We start from the raw sequence: 18,820 nt of genomic DNA, 5'->3' as shown, positions 1-18,820 counted from the left end.
AGGGTCACCACCTCCAAATAGACTACATAAACATAAATAAATAAATGAATAAATAAATAATTATGCATACCCACATATATTATATGACACAGAAAAAAACACAGTCTAGTTCAGACATATATACATATACAAGGCAAGAATAATGATTGTTGCAAGATTACGAGACAGATGGCATAGGGATCAAAGTTGTTACAGAATCTGATTATTCTGCTAGAAATACTTTGAAACCTACTCACAGAAGGGAGCAAGAGAAACAGACCGCCAAGTGGGTGTGTGGGGTCTCTAATAATGTTTTGAGCTCTAAGCACATAGCGCTTATAAGCAGGATCCTGAATAACAGGAAGCAAGCGTCCTATAATTTTCTCTGCTGTCCTCACCACTCTCTGTATGGACTTTCTATCTGAGGCACTGTGGCCACCAAACCAAACAGGGATGCAGTTTGTTAAACCACTCCCAATTGTGCCTCTGTAGAAAGTGTCCAGGACAGAAGGAGAAAGATGTGCTCTCCTCATCCGACCCAGGAAATGCAGTTGCTGGTTTGCACCCTTCACTAAGGACAATGTGTGGACGGAAAAATTCAGATTGTTCATTTTCTGCACCCCAGATACTTAATACTGTTGACCACCTCCATAGCTCAGTTTGGTGGTTCGAATCCCTAGCACCGCATAATGGAGTGAGCTCCCGTTGTGCTGGCTCTTTGACTTTGAAATGCAGATGAACACTGCTCCCTAGAGTCAAGAATGACTAGCACACATCTGTGAGCGGAACCTTTACCTTTATGTCATTTTTTATGACCAACACTTATTTTGTGGCACATTGGAGAACTATGTTTATGGTTGGTTTGCAGTAATGTTACCAATTGCTCCTCTGTAGCATCTAGAAGAACTGTGATAATGTCAACTTGAAGGAAAGTTCTATCGTGGTTGATACAGTGTCACAATACCAGATGCACTTTCCTAAGTCATGCCAATTGAGTGATAACATCATTGCACACGTGGGATTTACCTTCCTTATGCATTTTTAGATGCCCACATTATTTTCAATTCTTATTTCCAATTATCTGTTTTGAAAACCAAAGGAGGAAAAGAAGGGGGGGAGAAGAAGGGGAATAAATCATTAGTTGTCAAGGATATTCCACAGAGGCCAAACAACGCCCCTTGAAATTATTTACCATTAGTTTGCTTCGGCACAATGCAAGAACGTTCTGAGAAATAAGGCAGAAAGCAACAGACAAGCCCGAGTCGTCTTCAGATTAAGATATGATTAACAAATCCCCTGGGTTTTACCTTTCAGAGCCGTAACCAGAAACAGAAGAGAGGCACAATTCTGTAAGATATACTATGGTCTCTTCAATTGTTCTGCATCACTCATGCAGGGACTCATGCATTCTGAAGGATGTTGATATTCACGTTCAGGTGGAGACAGTTTCCCAAGTCAGGTCTTCAAGCTTTCTGTGGACCTTGGGTAAAAGTAGCCAATCCAAGGGATGAGGCAGCAATGGCTACATCCAGAGAAAAGGTCTTCTCGTCGGCTCTGATGCTAGTAGTGTTACTCCTGATGTTGCCCCAAATATCATGTGCCAAATCCAGCATCAACTGCCCCTTGATTGAGGTGCAGCCGGTTCCTCACGAATGGCATAAACCTGGGGATCTCATCATGGTGGCATGGCTTCTCAAATCGTTTGCTTTTTTCCCTGCAGTTAACTTTGAGCGACACCCTTACACAGATCTAAATATGGAACTTGCAGTGTAAGGCTATATATAAATGCATCTGTACTGTATGTATGTATATACTTTCCCTTACATATGTCAGCTTGGAGTTCCAGTAAAATGCTGGAATATCTAGAATGTGCTTTGTGAGTTTTAACTTTTTAAGAAAATACAGAAAAAGTAGAAGAACCACAGAAGTTGACAAAATCAGTATTGATTAGGACTTACAGGAATGCCAGGGAAGTCAATGGATAAAGGAACAGGCTAACGCTAGTTATCAAGGCATTATATTTCTGAAGAATCCATGGAAATAATCTGAACTTGATTGAAAGACAACTGTATAATACTTAACAATCTTAATAAGAAGATTGTATAATTTCCAATTGACATTATGCAATACTTTCTAAATCCTTCTTATCAGTGGTTTCAAATTTTCACCCCCATCCTCTTTGCTGTTTTCCCCATTTTTGTTTCTTCTTTGTTTCTTCTTGCATTTTTCTTTTTTAATACGAGCCTTCTTTTTTTAATTTATTTTCAAAACAAACATATATTGTAAAAAGTATATCAGCTGGTTACAAAAGCTTTTGTGCATCTCTTCCACCGTCATCAAATATAATTCATATTAATTCAAATTAGTTCAAATATCTTAACTCAAATATTTACTATATTGACATCATCATACCTCCACTTTTATTTGACTACAGTTATTTAAACATCCTTCATCCGTAAGTATACCAAGATTCAATCCATAACCACATGCTGGCATTTCATTTACTTATTTATAAAATCCCTCCATTAACATTAAGTCCTCATATCCTGTTTTAGCTAAACATCCATAATATTTAATACCAAAGTTTTCTAATCCTCCATGTATATAATTCATTATCATTATCCTTTCTTATTTAACTATATCCTATATCATAGCATTTTCCCCCCATTAGGAGGCGGAGCCTGGATGCCGTGACGAGACGATGTGCAATCTCAAAGCTCTGAGATCGCACTCGATACTTTTATTGCTGGGGGGTTCTGACGGACCCAATATGATCCTTCTGAAGGGGTCTTCAATCTAACCTTCTCACCACTTTCCTGATGGGAGAAAATAATTAAAAGCATCATGAGCTCGGGAGGGGCAAATAGATGTCATTATTTAGATTGTAACATACATTACCTATATATAATTTTTATTTATTTATTCAGTTTGTCAAACACGCACAAGATAACAGGTATAAGTATAAACATGGGCACGAACCCAGGAAATGGGTACGAATAAATGGGGAACAGTAGAACAGACATGCTGGTGCGCTTATGCATGCCCCCTTACAGACCTCTTACGAATGGGGTGAGGTCCACAGTAGACAGTTTAATGTTAAAGTTTTGGGGGTTTCAGGATTGTAACAACAGAATCAGGTAGTGCATTCCAGGAAATGACCACTCTGTTGCTGAAGTCACATTTCTGCAATCGAGTTTGGAGTGGTTACCGTGAGTTTGTATATATGTTTGCCTGTGTATTATTGTGGTTGAAGCTGAAGTAGTCATTGACAAGTAGGACATAGTAGCAGGCAATTTTGTGTACTACACTTAGTTCAGACCATAGGCGACGTAGTTCTAGGTTGTCCAAGCCCAAAATTTCAAGCCTGGTGGCATAATATCTTCTATTGTGAGCAGAGGAGTGGAGGACTCTTCTCATGAAATACCTCTGGACTCGCTCAATTGTGTTAATGTCCGATATACAGTGTGGATTCCAGGCAGACAAGCTGTATTTGAGAATTGGTCTGGCAAAGGTTTTGTATGTCCTAGTTTGCAATACAATGTTACCGCAAAATTAAATTAACCACTCTTAATGCCTTTTTGGCAAGGCTGCTACAGTGAGCTGTGGGGTTTAGATCATTTGAGATGAGTACTCCTAAGTACAGAAAATTTTGTACTCCTAGATAAATAGAATTTTGGTTCTATTATTCTGCCACTTCATACCTGATGACTGTTTTGATGTTCCTGAACCATGAGATGGGCAGCAAATAAATTTCATCAATAAATACCTAAAGAAATGACTGGAATTCACCCTTCCCCATCCAACTCAAGGGCCAAATACAGCTTTTAGCATTGAACAAAGACCTTATAAGCAGGTTTCAATTCTCAGGCTTTGAAAGTTTGCTCTCCTTATTTCATTAATGGTTATAAAAAGTGGCCTTTGGGGGGGAAAAAAGATGTTTTCTACAAATAGAATAAAATAGAATTCTTTATTGGCCAAGTGTGATTGGACAAACAAGGAATTTGCCTTTGGTGCATATGCTCTCAGTGTAAACAAAAAGGCAAGATACATTCATCGAGAATCATAAGGTACAACACTTAATGATTGTCATAGGGTACAAATAAGCAAACAGGAAACAATCAATATCAATATAAACCGTTAAGGATACAAGCAACAAGTTACAGTCCTGCAGTCATAAGCGGGAGGAGATGGGTGATAGGAACAATGAGAAGACTAGTAGTAATAGATATGTAGCCTTAGTGAATAGTTTGACAGTGTTGAGGGAATTATTTGTTTAGCAGAGTGATGGCGTTCAGGGGAAAAAAACTGTTCTTGTGTCTAGTTGTCTTGGTGTGCAGTGCTCTATAGTGTCGTTTTGAGGCTAGGAGTTGAAACAATTTATGTCCAGGATGTGAGGGGTCTGTAAATATTTTCATGGCCCTCTTTTTGACTGGTGCAGTGTACAGGTTCTCAATGGAAGGCAGATTGGTAGTAATTGTTTTTTTTCCCTGCAGTTCTAATTAACCTCTGAAGTCCATGTCTGTCTTGTCGGGTTGCAAAACCAAACCTGACAGTTATAGAGGTGCAGATGACAGACTGAATGATTCCACTGTTGAACTGAATCAGCAGCTCCTTGGGCAGTTTCAGCTTCCTGAGTTGGCGTAGAAAGAACATTCTTTGTTGCTCTTTTTTGACGACATTTTGATGTTAGGTGCCCATTTTTAAGTCTTGAGATATGATAGAACCAAGAAATATGAAGGTCTCTTCTGTTGATACTGTGTTGTCTAGTATTGTAAGAGGTGATGATATAGGAGGGTTTCTCCTAAAATCTACCACCATTTCTATGGTTTTTGAGTGTATTTAGTTCAAGATTGTTCTGGTTGCACCACAAGGCTAGTTGTTCAACCTTCCATCTGTACATCCTACTCTCGAATGAGACCAATCATGTTGTATCATCTCCAAACTTCAGTAGTTTAACAGAAGGATCATTTGAGATGCAGCCATGGGGTATAGAGAGAAGTAAAAAGATACTTTCCACAAGTATCTCTAAATGGAGTAGTACAGGATTTCAATAATTTGATCAGTGTTAGGATTGATGTCTAAAAGGTATTCAAAACAAGAAAAGAGCCACTGTTTTGGCCAAGTCTATTTTTATTCAGCACTTTGTTTCTTAGACTGATCAGCACAGAATTTTCTTTGACATTATTGTAAGCCTGCAGCTTGTGTACATCAAGTCTTTAGATAAGGAAAATAGCCTCTCTTACAGCTGTTCTCCATGAATTCATACCCCCCCACAAGTTTTTTATTTTTATTTTTTAGAAATATATCAAATCAATGCATGAACAGTGTGGTACCTGAGTGTCATACATTCTAATACAAGTAAAAGTGATAAAATTAATCATAATTATTTCATTCAATCAATTTTTGTTTTTCTAATAATAATACATGTTTATATTAGGTTGCAATCTATCATTATTCAATTATTCCATGTTTTCTCTTGTTACTTTTACTTTATTATATAAAAATGTATACACTAATATTCCTCCTTCTCTTATGCCTATCACTTATTCTAGCTTCAGCCTTTATTAAAAGGCTTATTCCTTCTATCCTATCTAATTTCTAATCATGTCATCCACTGAAAAGAAAAGAGAGAGAGAGAGAAATGAAAAACAAATCAGAACAACAACAAAAAGAAATTATCCATCATCTCTTGCTCGCTACAGTACTTTAATTGCTATGCTTTAAAAGACACAGAGAGAGAAGGAAAGCAAATCAACAACAACAACAACAACAACAACAACAACAAAAGAATCATCTAACCATCATCTCTTCCATGAATTCATTTTGAAAAGGGACCACATTTAGTAGTCATCACCAGTAATAATTTAATCTCACTGTTCAATTATCTGTAACAGTGCTTTCTTTGATCAGTTTTATTATGGAAAGGTAAAGGTTCCCTTCACACATATATGCTAGTTATTCTCGACTCTAGGGGCTGGTGCTCATCTCTGTTTCAAAGCCGAAGAGCTAGTGCTATCGAAAGACATCTCCATGGTCATGTGGCTGGCATGACTAAATGCCGAAAAAACATGAAATGCTGTTACCTTCCCACCAAAGGTGGCCCCTATTTTTCTACTTGCATTTTTACATGCTTTTGAACTGCCTGAGATTGAAAGTCCATACAGAGAGTGGTGAGGACACCAAAGAAGATTAGAGGAAGCTTGCTTACAGTTATTTAGGATGCTGCTTATAAGCACTATGTGTTTAGAGTTCAAAGCATTGTTAGAGACCCCACACACTCACTTACCTTCAAACCAAAAGTGGTCCCTATTTTTCTACTTGAATTTTTATGTGCTTTTGAACTGCTAGGTCGGCAGAAGCTGGGACAAGTCACTAAGGATTCGAACTGCCGATCTGCCAACCTTTCTGATCAACAAGCTCAGTGTCTTAGCCACTGAGCCACCGTGTGCCTCTAATCAGTTCTATATTGCCTTCAAATTATTCCAATGATATCCATCTTCATTGGATGAACCCTTGTTCTAGTACTTTGAAAATAAATCAAGATGTTCTCCCTGCCTATTTTCTCCAACTATTTACACTTTTTTACATCTCAATCCTCTTCTCTCAAATCGTTTTCTCTCTCTAAATAAATATAGACATTCTGTGTCCACTGAATAATTGGGCCATGCATTTCTCTTTGCAGGATGGTGACAAAATTCTATCAGCATGTCCTGACTTTGGCATTTGCTGTAAATGAGATAAATGAGAATGCAAACCTCTTGCCAAACTTCACACTTGGATTTCACGTTTATGATAGCTATTATGATGCACACATGACCTACTGGACTACCCTGGACTTGCTGTTCAAATCACAGAGATTCCTCCCAAATTATAAATGTGACTCAGAAAGGACTCTTATGGCAGTTGTTGGGGGAATGAGTTTGGACATCTCAACCCACATGGCAGATTTCTTAAATCTCTACAAGATTCCACAGGTAAAAACCAAGGTTGAGGAGATCAAACTTGTTAATGTACCATTAATGTATTCCTTCTCCTGTTATATTGCATGAGAGAGAGATAGAGATAGAGAGACAGAGACAGACAGACAGAAATACAGAGGCAGACAGAGACAGAAAGAGAGAAGAGAGACAGAGACAAACAGTGAGACAGAGAGGCAGAGAGAGACAGAGAGACAGAGACAGAGATCAACTGAGATAGAGAGACAGAGAAAGAAAGAGACAGAGAGACAGAAAGACAGAGATATAGACAGACAGAGAGACAGAGTCAGACATACAGATACAGAGAGAGAGAGAGAGAGAGAGACAGAGACAGAGAGAAGAGAGACAGAAACAGACAGAGAGACAGAGACAAACAAAAACAGAGACAGAGACAGAGACACAGAGAGACAGAGATCGACTGACTTTACTTACTTTCAAACTTTAATGGTATTTGTATGCCGCCCACTCCCTAGGGACTCTGGGCGGCTCACAGCAAATAAAACAGCAATAAAAACATTTAAACATTTAAAATTACAAAATTAAAATCAACACAGCATCCACTTCATCAAATGGGGCTGGAATACTCAACAGCCCCAGGCCTGCCGGAACAGCCAGGTCTTAGTCACTTTACGGAAGGCCGGGGGTGGTGAGGGTCCGGATCTCAGCCTGAAGCTCGTTCCACAAGGCCGGTGCAGCTACAGAGAAGGCCCTCCCTCGGGGAGCCGCCAACCGACTGAGACAGAGAGACAGAGATAGAAAGAGACAGAGAGACAGAAAGATAGAGATAGAAACAGACAGAGAAACAGAGACAGACAGACAGACAGACAGACACAGAGAGAGAGGGAGAGAGAGAGACAGAGAGACAGAGAGAAGAAGAAGAATGAAGAAGAAGAAGAAGAAGAAGAGAAGAAGAAGAAGAAGAAGAAGAAGAAGAAGAAGAAGAAGAAGAAGAAGAAGAAGAAATGAAGATATAATAGAATCTTGATGGTTTCTAATTCATGGCTTTATTTTCCAAATGTAGTTTCTCAAATCAAGTCGATACACTGATAGGCCAATTGCCCAATCTATCTTTTTTTTAAAAAATGGTCTTACATTCCTTTTTAGCTTAGTTATGGTTCATTTGCCTCAGAAGACAAAACACATTCACTTTCCTTTTATCGCATGGTCCCAACGAAAGTCATCTCTATAAAGGTCTGGTCCAATTGCTTCTCCATTTCAGATGGACATGGGTTGGGCTACTCGCTGTAGATGATGACACAGGGGAACATTTCTTGGACAACCTGGAAAGATCTTGCATGAAAATGGAATCTGTTCTGCTTTCAGAACAATGCTCCCTAAGCAAGGTCTCTTCCTTCCACTGTATGAACTTCAAGATATGGCATCCCTTGTCTATCAAACCTTCATGGACAGGCAAGCTAGAGCATGCATCATTATGGGGAAAGTATGACCCTTCTGTGGCTGAGCACTTTAGTGCCTCTAGCAGATCATCAGTACGAAGCAAACATATCCCTGGGAAAGATATGGATTACAACTGTCCAGATTGATTTCACTGTGACATCCTACATTACTCGTAATTTTTTTAAAATTTTCCAAGGGACGATTTCCTTCTCTATTCATTCAAATAAGCCTCTGGGATTCCAAGCCTACCTTCAGAGCATAACACCTTTGGAGACAAAAGGGAGTGGTTTTCTCAAGAAATTCTGGGAACAAGCTTTTGAGTGTTTGCTTCCAGGTTTTCAAGAACCCGATGATGTTGCTGGTAGATGTAATGGTGAGGAGAAGTTAAGAGATCTCCCTAGTCCTGTTTTTGAGATGAGCATGACTGGTCACAGTTACAGTGTGTACAATGCAGTCTATTCCATAGCACATGCTCTACATGCTATGCTGTCATCTAGATCTCCATTCGGAGAGATAATGAGAAGACAACGTCTTCAAGACATCCAACCTTGGCAGGTAACATTTCAGCTACAGTCCTGTGTAAAGTTATACCTTGCTCCCACAGAACTGAAGCAGTTCATTTTGTCAAAGTGAAGCATAGTGGTTTTACTCATGGATGTATCACATCACTCCAAGGTCTAGGAGAATTCAAGAGAGTTTGGTATATATGCAAAGGAACTATTTGTGATTTTTCAGTTGTTGTTAGTTGTAAAGTCATGTCCAACCCATCCAGTGGTAGGTTTCAATTTTTTTTAGAACGTCTTCTCTAGATGTGCCCTTCTTTGTGGGAGTGGCTTGCTGGCCATGTGACCAGCTTGCCAGTTATGGTGGGCATGGCCAACTTGTAAAATGTGGTGAAACTCACTTCACAATGCTCTTGCTTAGCAACCAAAACATTGGCTCAGAAACTGGCATTTGAAGCACACAAGTCTTAAAGCTGTCAAGTTACAAGACCCTTGCACCCCCAACCCTTTAGAAAAAAAACCCTAGGGGTGTTCAAACTTGACAGCTTTAAGACTTGTGGATTTCAACTCCCAGAATTCCTCCTCCAGTCATGTTGACTCAGGAACTCTGGCATTTGAAGCACACAAGTCTTAAAGCTGTCAAGTTACAAGACCCTTGCCCCCCTAACCCTTTAGAAAAAAAAACAGGGGTGTTCATACTTGACAGGTTTAAGACTTGTGGACTTCAACTCCCAGAATTCCTCCTCTCACTCTTCATTTTGATGATGTGCGGACGGGCGGGGGGAGGGACCTGGAACCGGTTCTAAACGGCATTGTAGATTTGTGGAACCTCTTCTATAGAAGAGGTTAGAACTGGAAGGAACCCACCCCTGGACCCATCACAACCCATGGACAATGTTCCTCCAGGCCTCCCTGACCTCTACCATCCTCTGGAGTCCATTTAAGCTCATGTCTACTGCTTCAGTGACTCCATCCAGCCACCTCATTCTCTGTCATCCCCTTCTTCTTTTGCCCTCCGTCTTTCCCAGCTTTAGGCTCTTCTCCAGTGAGTCCTTCCTTCTCATTAGGTGGCCAAAGTATTTGAGTTTCATCTTCAGGATCTGGCCTTCTAAAGAGCAGCCAGGGTTGGTCAGCAGTTCTGATTTTCCAGTAACATACCAAAAAAGTTAAAAGACTTCTGTATCTTGTGGTTGCCTAAGATCTTGAAGTAATAAAGCGACAATGGATATGAACTAATGCAACAAGCTGTTTATCAGTTCTTGACAACAGACAAGAATAATTTGGAAGAAGGATAGAAGTTGTCCGGGCCATGTCTCATTAGAAAGTCAGACTGGAGATGGTCAAATTACTTGGAGAAAATAGCACTGAGTTAGCATCATTTTGAATTAAACTCTTCCAAAGCCCCATTCTCTAGTTATGTGGTATGCATCAGTATACAGTGCTTGTAACGACTGAGTGAGAATTCCTAGCCAAAATCCTCTATATTTTTATTGTGGCCCACCAGCATCCAGCAGCACTGGCAGCAGAGTCAGACAGTGAGGAGATTGGGGAGGAGCATGGGCCAGTCCCGGAGGCAGGGGAAGACTCAGATGAGTGCTCTGTGTCAGAGGCAGAGACAGGGCTGAGGCTGTCTGATAGTGATCAAGTGCTTAGGGAGCTAGACCGTAGTGAGGCAGAGAAACAGCTAGAGCTTATTCCCACTGTGCGCATGTGCATAGATTCCAGAAGAAAAGAACAACTCAGAAATCAGGGTTGATTTGGGAGTAAAGTCACAGGTGGAAGGCAGAGGTGGGTTCCTGCCAGTTTGCACCAGTTCGGTATAGCCGATTCGTCAAATCTACCGAACCGGTTAGAAGAGGTTCCAACAGTGGACCCAGAAAGCAGGCTACACCTACAGAAGAGGTTCCAAAAGTTTTTGAAACTCACCACACACACACACACACACAGAGAGAGAGAGAGAGAGAGAGAGAGAGAGAGAGAGAGAGAGAGAGAGACTCACACAGAGAGAGAAAGAGAAAGAAAGGAAGAAAGAAATAAATTAAAAAAAGAAAAAAGAAAGAAAAAGTGAGAGAGATGAAAGAAAAAAAGGAAAAAGGGACAGAGAGACAAAAGGAAGGAAAGAGAGAGAGAGAGAGAAAGAAAGAAGGAAGGAAGGAAGGAAAGAAAGAAAGAAAGAAAGAAAGAAAGAAAGAAAGAAAAAAAGAAGGAAAAAACATGGCCGGCAAGCCACTCCCACAAAGGAGGCCACACCCACAGAATAGGTTTCAAAAATTTTTGAAACTCACCACTGGTGGAAGGTAATTGGCCTCTCCCATAGGAAATAAAAGAGGAGCAAAAGGGGAGGGGGCTTTTGCAGGAAACCATTCATTTGGTTGTTAGATTCATTTCAGGAGTGTGAAGATCTGTCTGTGAATCTCAGAGACTCAGTGTCCAGCCTTTCCTTGCACAGCACCTAACTTGGAAAATATTTACATGGCAGCTTTCCAAGATAGATAAGGTCTGTAGTCATAAATATGCCTTTGAAAGACTGTTTGCCAGGCCTTGCTGAATGTGAATGAGAGGAATGCACATTTGTTTAATAAAAGGCTTTTTGTCAGGATCAGGACTCTGCCTCGTGCTTCTTGGGGAAGCCTCAGTCAGAACAATTTTAAGTATCACTGAATTCATCTACTGAGAGAGAATTCTTTCCCAATATCTCTATATCTTCAAGTACCTTTAAATCCATCAGCTTCTCTTTCCTTGTTTCCTCTAGCTCCACTCAGTCCTTCAATGCATTGGGTTTAACAACTCAGCTGGAGAAACAGTGTCCTTTAATGAAAACGGAGAACTGGTTGCTGGATTTGATATTGTCAATTTGGTCATATTCCCCAACAACTCCTTTGTTAGAACGAAACTTGGAGAACTGAGCCCTCATGGTTTTGAAGGGAAAAATATCACCATCCATGAAAATAAAATTTTGTGGCCAGAATTTTATAACCAGGTATGCATTCTGCTCTTAGAGATGGTCCACATTTATAATGGAAGGTGTGGATGATCTTCAGCAGGGGTGTCAAACTCAAGGACTGGGGGCCGGATCTGGCCCATGGGGTGCTTAGATCTGGCCCATGGGACCACCCTAGAAACAGCAAAGGACCAGCCTGTGGTTCCTCTGCCTGTGAAAATGGAGCTCGGGGAGCCGCACACTGTTTTCTCAGGCTCTGTTTTCAGTTGTGATGGCCTCCTGTCACCCCTAACATGAAAAGGTCCCATTTTTGCTGCCAGAGTGCAGGAGTCCATCACAGCTGAAAATGGAGCTCAGAAGCCTGTTTTTGCTGCCAGAGCACTCGGGTCACCACAGACACCCCCGACACATGTGATTTCAAGCTCGCCATGCCCACCCTGATCACACTTATCCCAGCCCCCAAGAGTAAACACAAGCCTGATGTGGCCCTCAATGAAATTGAGTTTGACACCCCTGCAATAGAAGATCTATGGCTCAATTAATAGATAGATGATAGATACTGAAATTGATGGATGGATGGATGGATGGATGGATGGATGGTTGGATGGTTGGATGGTTGGATAGATAGATATAGATAGATAGATAGATAGATAGATAGATAGATAGATAGATAGATAGATAGACTAGATAGATAGATAGATAGATAGATAGATAGATAGATAGATAGATAGATAGATAGATAGATAGATAGATAGACAGACAGACAGACAGACAGACAGACAGACAGACAGACAGACAGACAGACAGACAGACAGATAAGAGAGAGAGAGAGGCAGGGAACAGGAGCAAGAGATGCTTCTTAGGAAATAATCAGACAAGGGAGGAGGAGTCTCAAATGGCTCAATTGTCAGAGAAATAAACTTAGTATGGACCTGCCCTAATGTCTATGGTCATGGTTGTCCCAAAGGTACTTTTTCAAAAGGCATCTGTGTTAAAAAATTCATAACTGGGAGAGACCTGGGAACTAGGTCAGCCAATGAATAGGCATAGCAAACTAAGTCAGCCAATGGGAGCTTAAACAGATCTGAGTCTGCGCAGAGAATTGAAACAGAAACTTAAACCATCTGCTGCTCTGAGAAGAAAACTAGCAATCTGTCTGGGCTTGCCTGCAAAAATGAAACTAATGGCTTGTGTTTGCCTGTAACTCTCCTGCCTTGTGTTTACTTGGAAGAACCACCTGCTGGTGTTGTACATTTATTCATCTATTCTTATGTATATAAAGAAGTTAATGAATCCAGCTGAATCAGTTATCTATGTGGGCTTTCTGGATTTGAATTTATGCAACAAACTGTGACAAACTGGACTATGCCTTTCCTTGAGGAAGAAGACAAAGCTTCATCCATTCTGACAGTTCTGATAATTCTCAATCAGTCAGAACTAATGAAAGCAAAAGGTCTTCTTCCTCAAGGAAAAACATAGTCCAGTTGCCTTTTGAAAAAGCATCTTTGAGACATCCTGCCCTAATGGATCAATTACAGCAAGAAAAATGGGACTATATATTTCTCCTGTTTGGATTCGAAAATGTCCCTTTGAAATTGTTAAAATATGAATCATCTCTTTTCTGCTTAGAGGGTTCCTCTTTCGGTGTGCACAAATTCCTGCGATCCGGGTTATCATAAAAAAAAGGAGGAAGGGAAGAAATTCTGCTGCTATGGCTGTGATCAATGCCCTGAAGGAATGATTTCAAAATGGAAAGGTGGGTTTTTTATTTTTTATTTTTTATTAACAAACACACAAAATGCACACACACAAAACCTAGACGTACACCACATTTACACAATGCAATACGAACAGGGGCTTCCTGTTCTTTCTAATAGCAATTATCAATCAATACCGCTCACCTTATATTATTTCCCCTTCTATTGTATTTCATTTGGATTTCACCATTCTTAACCCTCTTATTTTACTCATAACTATTATTTTTTGAGTTTTGTTATATTCCTTCATTGATTCCTTCTTATTTCTTTCCTCCATCCACCTATACTATTTATCCCATATCTGGTAGAATTCTGATTCTTCTTTTCCCTGGATTTCTTTAGTTAGTTTGTCCATTTCGGCACAGTCCATAACATTATTTCATCTTTGCTTCGAATTAATTTGTTTTTCCATTTCTGGGCAAAGGCAATCCTTGCCACTGTAATTATATGTGGTATTAAATACTGGATTTCTTTTTTGTATTTCGCAGACATTATTCCTAATAAAAAAACTTCAGGTTTCCATTCTATATTAACCCTTCTTATTGCCTCCAGCCAATTTTTGATCCTTTTCCAAAAATAATTAGCTTCCTCACAGGTCCACCATAAATGGTAATATGTCCCATGTATTGATTTGTCTTTCCAACATTTTGGGGAGGTATTTGTTAAGATTTTAACTAACCTTGTTGGTGCCAGGTGCCATCTGTAAAACATTTTGTACTGGTTTTCATTGGGAAAGGTGGGTTTTGAATTGATCTTTACCATGAGTTTGTGGCAGCAAGATACAGCAGAGGTGGATTCGTATCAGTTCGCACCTATTCGGTAGAACCAGTTCATCAAATCTACCGAACTGGTTAGAAAAGGTTCCACCAGTAGACCCGGAAAACAGGTCACACTTACAGAACAGGTTCCAAATTTTTTTGAAACCCACTACTGAGATACAGGGTCCAGAAATACAAGTTGCAGCATGATTTGACCAATGGAAGAAATTAAAAAATGTGTTAGTTTTCCTTGAATGTACCTCTTTTGTTTCCTCTTAATTAATTTTGGTTACTCTAGAGTCGTAATGGCACACATACCAGAGGTGTCACACAGAGAACAAGCACCGTCGCCAACTGCTTTTCTGGTTTACGGCATGCACATGTGCACCAGCCAGCTGGTCTCCACGGCAGTGGTGGGATTCAGCCGGTTCGCACCACTTCGGGAGAACCGGTTGTTAACTTTCTGATAAGTTTGGTGAACTGGTTGTTGGAAGAAATCATTAGGGTAGAGAACCAGTTGTTAAATTATTTGAATCCCACCACTGCTCCACGGGTGCCAGAGCACCAGAAATTGGCCTGAAAAACAACCAAAAAACAAGCCATTTTTCGGGCTGTTTCAAGGCTGGGTTTGGTTCGGAAATAGCTGAAAAACGTCCTGAAAATGGTGCATAAAATGCCAATAAAAACAGGCATGCACGCACCAGACAGTTGGTCTTCGGGTTTCCGGTGCTCCAGCATGTGCATGCACAAACATACACGCATATTACAGTTTGGGTACTTGGTGCCAAAAAGGTATTCCATCACTACCCTAGAGGTTCATATTACTAACCCTTTAATGGCAACATCCCCCTAATATAGTCTTTCTCAATATGATGCTTTCCAGAATGTTTAGTTGAAAGTAATTTGCCTGCATTTTAAAGACCAAGGAAAATCAGAAGCACACTTAAATAATAGCACAAGAATGTTTTAGAAGGCCATCTTAATAATGGATGGTAAGAGAGTAGTAGTGTTGGAAGGGACCTTGTAGAGCTTCTTGCTCAAGCAGGAGACCCTACACCCGTGTTGACAAACCTATGGAATGTGTGCCAGAAGCAGCACGCAGGGCCATCCCATTGCATGATGCACAGTCTCTCTGACTCCTCTGTGCTTTCCTGTGCCTGCACCCACGCCATCCAGCTGGCTTTCGCGCACGTGGGTTCACCAGCATTCTGTCGTGCATGTGTGTGCCAGCACTCTTGTTTCCGGCGTGGGCATGCACAATGGCAAGTTGTTTGTTGGGCAAGCTGCTTGTTGGGTGTGCACATGTGCTGGAAACCAGATGTTTGGGTGCCGATGTGAGCATATGGAATGGAATGCTGGGCTTCCGGGTTTTGGCACTCCCGTGCTTGCAGAGGCCAGGGAGGCCATGTGTTCCAGGCAGAATGGTTTTGCGTGCCATTTCTGGTATGCATGTTGGCACACTGTGAAGTGAAAGGCTAGCTTTCACTGCCCTTTAACATTTCAGACACATGGCTGGTGAGTCTCTTCTTGAAAGTCTCCAGTGATGAATCACCCAAAACTTCTGAAGGCAAGTTGTTCCACTGGTTAATTGTTCTCACTGTCAGAAAGAGGACCCAGTCAGTCTGTATAGAGCAGTGATGATGAACCTGAGGGCCAAAAAGGGAGTGTCCATGCGCTCATCTGGGCCGCAACCAGGAAGAGGAGCTGCCCAGGGGGCATGTGCGTGCTGGAACATGCACTTCCAGCAAGTGTTCCAGCTACTGCCGCACATGTACAAATGCCATTAAGCTGGCTGGCGCATATGCTCATGCCAGAAAATGGAAGACCAGCTCTTCCGATTTTCAGCACTGCCGCATGCGCAAAGGCCAGCTAATCATCGTGTGACATGCGCACCAGAAAGAGGAACGGGTGATGTCGCACTTGCCAGGTGACATGGCTCTGCATGCCACTTCAGGTACACATGCCAGAAGTTCTTCATCGTGGGTATAGAGGTGTTGTGGCCCAGCAGGAGCCGTTGGAGCTGCCACCAGACTCCGACAGTGAGGGGCCCTATGAGACGGCTCTGGAGGATGTGGAGGACCCTGGACAAGGTTCTGACTCCAAGCAGGGCGCAGAGAGGCTGGTTGGCCACCAAGAGGTGCCTGAGCCTTGGACCAGTGGGGAGGAGACAAGGGAGTGTGATCCGGATGTCATGCGTTGGAGCAGTGGGGAGGAGCCAAGGGAGTTGTTCCTGGATGCCCGGCAACACCGGTCAGATCGACGTAGAGTGCAGCTACGCAGTTACCAAAGATAATTGGACCCATGTGATTGTAATTAGGCTCCTCTCAAGACAGTATTTAAAGAGAGACTGGGAGGAGCCTGGTTTTGCAGGATTCAATGTCATTCCTAACGCTGGAGAAGCTGTTATTTGTTGAAGTCTGAGTTGCTGCCAAGGTTCTTATCTGTTTGTTATGCTTGGCTTTCAGCCACCGAGGTTTTGGTTTCTTGCTAATAAAGTGCTGTGACATTCCAGTTAAGCTTGTCTCGGCATTCATTACTGGATGGAGGAGGGAGTCAGAACATAGAGGCTTCCACAGAAAACATAGTCATACAATTATAGATTAATTCAAGTATCTTTTTTTTTTAGATATGGACAGTTGTTTCCCCTGTCCAGAAGATCACTATGCAAGCAGAACTGGAGACAGGTGTTTTCCTAAAGTAATAACTTTCCTTTCTTACAAGGAACCCTTAGGGATTATCCTCTCCTCAGCAGCCTTTTGCTTTTCCTTTACCACAGTCTTGGTACTTGGAATATTTATTACGCACCAAAATACTCCCATCGTCAAAGCCAACAACCGGGATCTCACCTACGTTCTCCTCCTTTCCCTCCTCCTCTGCTTCCTTTCTTCCTTGCTGTTTCTGGGAGAACCTAACAAGGTAACCTGCTTTCTCCAGCAGTCTGCATTCGGCATCATCTTCTCTGTAGCTATTTCTTGCGTGTTGGCCAAAACCATCATGGTGGTGGTAGCTTTCATGGCTACCAAACCAGGCTCCAACATGAGAAGGTGGCTTGGAAGAAAAGTTTCTAGCTTTATCGTTGTTGTAAGCTCCCTGATCCAAGCAAGCATTTGCGTGGTGTGGATGGCAACATCCTCCCCGTATCCTGATTTGGATATGCAGTCACTAGCCAAAGAAATAATAGCGAAGTGCAATGAAGGTTCTATCATCATGTTTTATTTTGTACTGGGCTACATGGGATTTCTCTCCCTCATCAGCTTCACTGTAGCTTTCCTCGCCAGGAAGTTGCCAGACTCTTTCAATGAAGCGAAGTTCATTACATTTAGCATGCTGATGTTCTGCAGCGTTTGGCTGAGCTTTGTGCCAACCTATCTGAGCGCTAAGGGAAAATACATGGTAGCTGTGGAGATCTTCTCTATTCTAGTCTCCACGGCTGGATTACTTGGCTGCATCTTTTTCCCCAAATGCTATATAATCATACTGCATCCTGAGCTGAACACCAAAGTACAGCTGACAAAGAGGAAGAAGATCTGAGATTCCATGTTACATATCTTACCTACAGGGAAGCCATTTAGGAGGAAGAATTGTAGTCCACTTTCATTGCTGGATTAGATGTGTACAATCAACTGCACTCATGCATTTCAATTTCTTTATCTATCCATCCATCCATCCATCCATCCATCCATCCATCCATCCATCCATCTATCCATCCATCCATCCATCCATCCATCCATCCATCCATCCATCCATCTATCATCTATCATCTATCATCTATCTATTTATCATCTATCTATCTATTTATCATCTATCTATCTATCTATCTATCTATCTATCTATCTATCTATCTATCATCTATCTATCATCTATCTGTCTCTATCTCTATCTCTATCTCTATCTCTATCTCTATCTCTATCTCTATCTCTACCTCTACCTCTACCTCTACCTCTATCTATCTATCTATCTCTATCTCTATCTCTATCTCTATCTCTATCTCTATCTATCTCTATCTCTATCTCTATCTCTATCTCTATCTCTATCTCTATCTCTATCTCTATCTCTATCCCTATCCCTATCCCTATCCCTATCCCTATCCCTATCCCTCCCTCCCTCCCTCCCTCCCTCCCTCCCTCCCTCCCTCCATATATATATATATATATATATATATATATATATATATATATATATATATATATATATATATAATCTATATCTATGTATCTATGTATCTGTGTATCTCTATCTATCTATCTATCTATCTATCTATCTATCTATCTATCTATCTATCTATATGTGTGTGTGTTTGTGTGTTTGTGTGTGTTTGTGTGTTCCAGCATAATTCTGGGATGCCTTGAGCAATTTCAACCAAACCTGGAACACAAATGACTTACCCTCTGGAAACAAATACTGTGGTGGGTAAGACACCCCTAACACTCGTCAGGTACGTGTGTTCTGTTAAGATGCAGCCTGTTGTGCCTTTAAACGGCTTTTACTGTACTGCCATAAAATGGCT

General features: G+C 41.2%; 1 pseudogene; it reads left to right on the top strand.

Moving 5' to 3' along the window:
* Positions 1 to 1,497: 1,497 nt before the first annotated feature.
* Positions 1,498 to 17,844, top strand: LOC116521981 (annotated as a pseudogene).
* Positions 17,845 to 18,820: the final 976 nt, after the last annotated feature.

This window comes from Thamnophis elegans, chromosome Z, assembly GCF_009769535.1.
Source record: "Thamnophis elegans isolate rThaEle1 chromosome Z, rThaEle1.pri, whole genome shotgun sequence".
NCBI classification, from domain to species: domain Eukaryota; kingdom Metazoa; phylum Chordata; class Lepidosauria; order Squamata; family Colubridae; genus Thamnophis; species Thamnophis elegans.
This window is presented reverse-complemented; position numbering and strand designations above follow the sequence as displayed.